The sequence below is a fragment of the Musca domestica genome, unplaced genomic scaffold (genome assembly GCF_030504385.1).
Source record: "Musca domestica strain aabys unplaced genomic scaffold, Musca_domestica.polishedcontigs.V.1.1 535, whole genome shotgun sequence".
NCBI lineage: Eukaryota > Metazoa > Arthropoda > Insecta > Diptera > Muscidae > Musca > Musca domestica.
The window spans coordinates 130,994-136,332 of record NW_026712353.1 but is presented as its reverse complement, the minus strand read 5'-3'; the positions used below and the strand labels follow the sequence as shown (position 1 = coordinate 136,332).

The 5,339-nt window shown below is 36.3% G+C and overlaps 1 long non-coding RNA gene across 1 annotated transcript; it reads right to left on the bottom strand.

Annotated features, from left to right (window-relative positions):
* Positions 1-1,005: 1,005 nt before the first annotated feature.
* On the bottom strand, positions 1,006-1,841 carry LOC109613755 (uncharacterized). Its single transcript, XR_002195169.2, has 4 exons — positions 1,755-1,841; positions 1,449-1,689; positions 1,277-1,387; positions 1,006-1,205 (listed from the first exon to the last, which is right to left on the bottom strand). It is a non-coding gene; the product is annotated as an uncharacterized LOC109613755 (long non-coding RNA).
* Positions 1,842-5,339: the final 3,498 nt, after the last annotated feature.

Below are 5,339 nucleotides of genomic sequence, written 5' to 3'. Positions count from 1 at the left end.
TTGGTTGCTAGTTTGATACAGTTGACGTTGAAGGACGTTGTTGTTGTTGCCGTCGACGACGTCGTTGTTTTTTTTTTTTTTGTTTTGGTTGGTTTAAAAAATTGATTTTATTTTTTTCTGCGTTGTAACTTAAAAAAACAAAAAACATTCGCTGAAGTAGCGGACAAAAGCCGTTTTCTTTGCGTTCTTCGCTGCTGTTAATCACCGTTTTCGTTAGCTACCGCTCCATTTTTTCCACGCAATCCAGTATGATGTTGATTCCGAGACTGAATAACCATCGCCAAATCAAAACCCGAAGAGCTGCCCGGACAAATGTCACAGCTAGACCAATATAACGATACAACGGCGTACAACTGTGATTGACGGTGTTAAGCTTCGGGTTTAACGGCGTCAATTGTATATGGCATTGCCATCATGACATTGTTTCTATCAATTGTAATTTAGATGTTAAAAATGTTAAAATCTGTTGTTGGTAAACTTTTTATATAAAAAAAGAGACAGTACATATGACTCTAACGGAATTGCTCTGTTTCAGAAGCTTTTTTCGGCGGTTTTTCGTTTATGTCCAATCAATTAAACATCGATTTTGACTCTTCCAACACTCCTATGTTTATTATACCATTGCATTCTGATTTTCGTTCGTCTAAAATTCCCATTACGATAAATAAGTTCCAGTTCCGACCGATGGTACTCGCCGACAACAATCTTATTCTCAAATGTTAGTAGGCAGAGCCTTTCCTCGGAAAGAATGCTCAGATTTGAATATATTCACCATAGTACGTTTGAAGCTAGATATTTATTTTTTTACAAAAAAAAATATAAACATAAATGCTCCTTTTCAGAACCTGCATGACTGCAGAAACGTTACTAGGACATACATTTTTTCCTTTATGACAGCAAAAAATTGTGAAAGAAATGGATTCTTGCAGGTTCTGGAACAGAGCAATAGTTCCATAAGGTTACCTTGATTTTTCCTACCGTAATAGAAGAATACGCTTGGGAACATTGAAATGTCAAAAAATGTAAAATATATTTTCAAAAATAAATAGATTTTTATATATTTCCTTTCATTTTTCATTCCAAATTTTCAATTCCAAGATTGGTTTGACAGTTCATTGTCCCACCAGTTGTGTCAATGCGACTACATGTATTCTTCTACCATGTTTCCTACCATGGAATTTTGAAACAATGCTATCCTGTCTTTCCTACAAATATTTTAAAAGTGTATTTCTTGGAAACGTCTAGAAATAGTTTAGAATTTGAAAAACATACTTACTATTATGGACTACGTTAAAGGTATATGTATATCAGGCCATTTTTCTTATGGTCATTTAGTCTACAAACCCACAATTCGATTAGGTACATTTTAAGGGGATTATCTTCAACTCTGGAGATGATGTACTTTTTAGAATTCTTAACTGCAATTGGTGGAAATTAGTTTCGCTTACCATTTCATGGGGTCTATAACGAACTATTTGGGGCTTACTGCTCACATTGTGGATTTATTTATTTTGAAATAAAGAAGGAATAGCCTTTTTGCTGCTTTTGAATTTCGAAAAGATAATTTTTCGATTTTCCCGGAACTTGAATTTAGTGGCGTTCCCAAGGCCACTGCAAATTAACGACGGCAACATAACATTTGACGCCGTTGCTTTTATATACACGTCAATGATACAAATCACATATTTACTAAAAAAAAAAGAAAATATAAAACACATATGATGACAAATAAGTAGAGAGTATAGCTGATTTACCATTAACAACAAATAATTTTATTTCATTTATTTACTTTCATGTGTTTTCGAGACAAACGCCAAAGTTCATCAAACTGTATTGAACGCCTGCTGGTGTACATACTGAACACAGCTCAAAAAGGAAATAGTGTTGCCAACGTCTTTTTTGCTGGTTTGCTTGTATTTGTGTTACAGCATTGCCAGATACTTTTTTATACATGCTGTTAGTCCGTTATTGAAAGAAATGAATTTATTATTCTTCCCATGGTAGCATTAAGAAGGTAAAGTAATGCGTTTACAATTGTCTTTTAATTATTTATTTGACAACATCTTATTGTCAATATGCATATTTATAATTGTACATGCACTAATCAGAGATGGGAACCTACTTTCCATGCAGTGAAATTTAAAAATCTAAATTACAGAAAATACAAAGATGGGAATGCTTATTTGAAAAGACTTCACCTTCTTAAGTTTACCATGGCTCTTCCAATTAGAGTATGCAGTGGGCGAAAAATGGCTCGTGAGCAGAACATATCGCAATATTCTATTCGGCAAATATTGAAAAATGAGCTCGGGGTAAAGCCATTGAAATTCCCAAAAGTGGAAGAACTTACACCGCAGCGGAAAGAAAATAGACTCAAAAGAGCTAAGGAGTTGCTTCGCTTGGCCGAAAGTGGTGAACTCCCGAATTTGTGAACAAACAAAATGATCGTGTTTACCTGCCAGAGAGGTCAGATGAAAATGTGCACCTTCGGTTGGCCACCAGAAATCAAGCGCCGACCATGGTGATGGTGTGAGCCGAAATAACAGCCGATCGTTGCTCTACGCTCGTATTAATCGACCGTGGCATCAGAATAATTGTCCAATATTATAGCGAAAATTTTCTGAGGGGTGTATTGAAGCCTTGGGCACGCGAACATTTTGGCCGCAGACCTTGGACATTCCAACAGGACTCAGCACCATCGCATTCAGCACGCGCCACCCACGAATGGTTACAAAATTAGGTTCCACGCTTAATTTCCAGCGTCCACTGGCCACCAAAATCTCCGGATACCAATCCGTTGGACTATTGTGTCTGGAGTGTCTGGACTATTGTGTCTCTAAAAAATACCAAAGTATCGATCACCTCTCAAGCAAACGCTTCTCCGGGAATGGACCAAAATACCGCAGAGCAGTGGCAGCGTGTGACGGCTTCATTGGCCGTTTGAAGGACATAATTCGTTCCAAAGGTAACCAATTCGAACAAATCTAAACTTATTCTAAAATTTGATGCTATTTCCGACATTTTTTGCAATCATTCAATAAAATTAAAAAAAAAAAATGTAAAAATTATGGCGTTTGACTTTGTTGCAGTGTTTTTATCTCACCCTGAATAAAGGTACCTGCCGATATTCGGTATTTTAATGATTGTAGCCACATTTTTCAATGGAATTTTCTGAAATTCCACACAAGCAGTTTCTTCTGAGTACTTTACCCCTTGGAAGAGAATTGTCTTTGTAGGTCCATGGTATCGTTTGGCCCCCACATAACGGTACCTTCCGATATTCGGTATTTTGATGATATTAGAGACCTCATTCACCCGAATTGTTTCAAATTTCGTATTCCAAGTTCGTAATGGACACTACAGGCTTTAAAAAAAATTACATATACAGGTCCACGTCTTCGTATATCCCCCAAATAATAATACAATTTTCATTTAAGTGGTATTTTTCGCCAGATTTGTTTGTAATTATTCAAAATCCTCCAAACTGGTGGATGGTATTAAAAGTTCGACCCGGCCGAACATAGCTGCTTTTTTACATGTTTTTATTGCATAAGCTAGAATAGGTCTAATTACGCTTTTGAATAGCCAGTGTGTCATCCTTGGATTGAAACCACATTTTGAGCCTAGAACCCTATTAAACATTGCCCAGCATCTATGAGGTTTATTTGCTCGTTCTTGGACATATGTTTCCAATCTAGAATAACGCTAAGTTATTTAACGTTATTGGAAGTGTTAATTATCTTATTCAGGAAGACTGGTTCATCGAAGTGGCCCAATTTTGTTTTTCCTAGCGAAAAAATATATCTCCGTTTTTTCCGGGTTTACATAAAGACCTCTTGGTCTGGCCCAGTTGTATGTGAGTTTTAGAGCCGAATCGTCCCTCGTGCACAACAAGTTAGTTAAAATTGTGCTAAGTTAACCTAACACTATTTTATCCCCTGATGCAAATATTAGGTCTTTCAAAGTTGGAGAAAAATCGAATGATCCTTTCTCTTTCTGTGCAGTAAAATATATATTTTGACCAACCGATATTGCGCATTTCCGAGCTCGATCTTAGTTTGATAATAATATTATGATGTACCAAGTTTGGACCAAATCGGATACTCCCTTCGAGAGTTATCGTGCGCACCAGCCAGCAGATAGACAGATAGGGAGACGGACGGACGGTCATCACTAGATCGACTCCAAATGCCCCGAAACAGATTTAGTCCAAAGAGACCTAGGGTCGATGAGACACGTTTTGGCCGTATCAAATGATATATACCCTCTGTAGCCATATGACCGAGGGTATAAACGTACCTTCCAACAATCGCCGACAATATAGTTTCCGAAAGAATATCCTTTTTTTATGAGGGGTAAAAGACGTTTTTCGTTTTCTCTTCCTCCGGGACAAGAAAACCTTCATTGGAGCCTCTCTCCACTCATTCAAAAACCTAATGAGCCAATGTCCTCTGTTGAGTTTTCTTCTTCCAATTTTACTCTCGTCTATTTTTACGATTTTTCCAAAATATTTCAAATTCCTTCACCAATAATCCGAAATTTCCGGGATAAGAAAACCTTTATTGGGGCCTCTCTCCACTCATTCAAACACCTACTGACCCAATGTCCTCTGTTGGGGTTTCTTCTTCTAATTTTACTCTCGTCTATTTTTACAATTTTTCTAAAATATTTCAAATTCCTTGACCAATAATCCGATATTTCCGTATAAACATACCTTCCAACAATCGGCGACAATAATAGTTCCCGAAAGAATATACTTTTTGTTTGATGAGGGGTAAAAGACTTTTTTTCGTCCTCTCTTCCTCTGGGACAAGAAAACCTTTATTGGAACCTCTCTCCACTCATTCAAAAACTTACTGTTGCGGAGCAGCGAAAATGAAAAAAGGAAAATAAAACACAAATAATTAAAATTTTGAAATAATAAAAATTGGCGGTTTTATTGAATATTATATTAGTCGAAAAACTAATATAACTTTACCTTTTTACAATGGGTGTTGTTAAACGATGTTGATTGGACGAAGATCCGAAAAACAAGTAAGTTAAAAAGTAGCGAGCAAGCCTAGATGTCACAAGAGAGGCGCGAATTGATCATCTTTGCTCGTTACAATTTGTCATCACTAACTTTGAACGAAAGTTCAAAGTTGAATAAAATGGTATTTGACAAATTGAAGAAAAAGAGCAAAGGGTTGCATTTTTAAAGAAATTAAATTAAATTGAAGTTAAACATTACCGCCACCCTTGAAACATCTAGCGATGTTACAACAAAAAAATCTTAACTTACAATAAATAGGAAATACAATTATAATAAATAAGAGGCGTAACCGTCAATTTTGAGCATA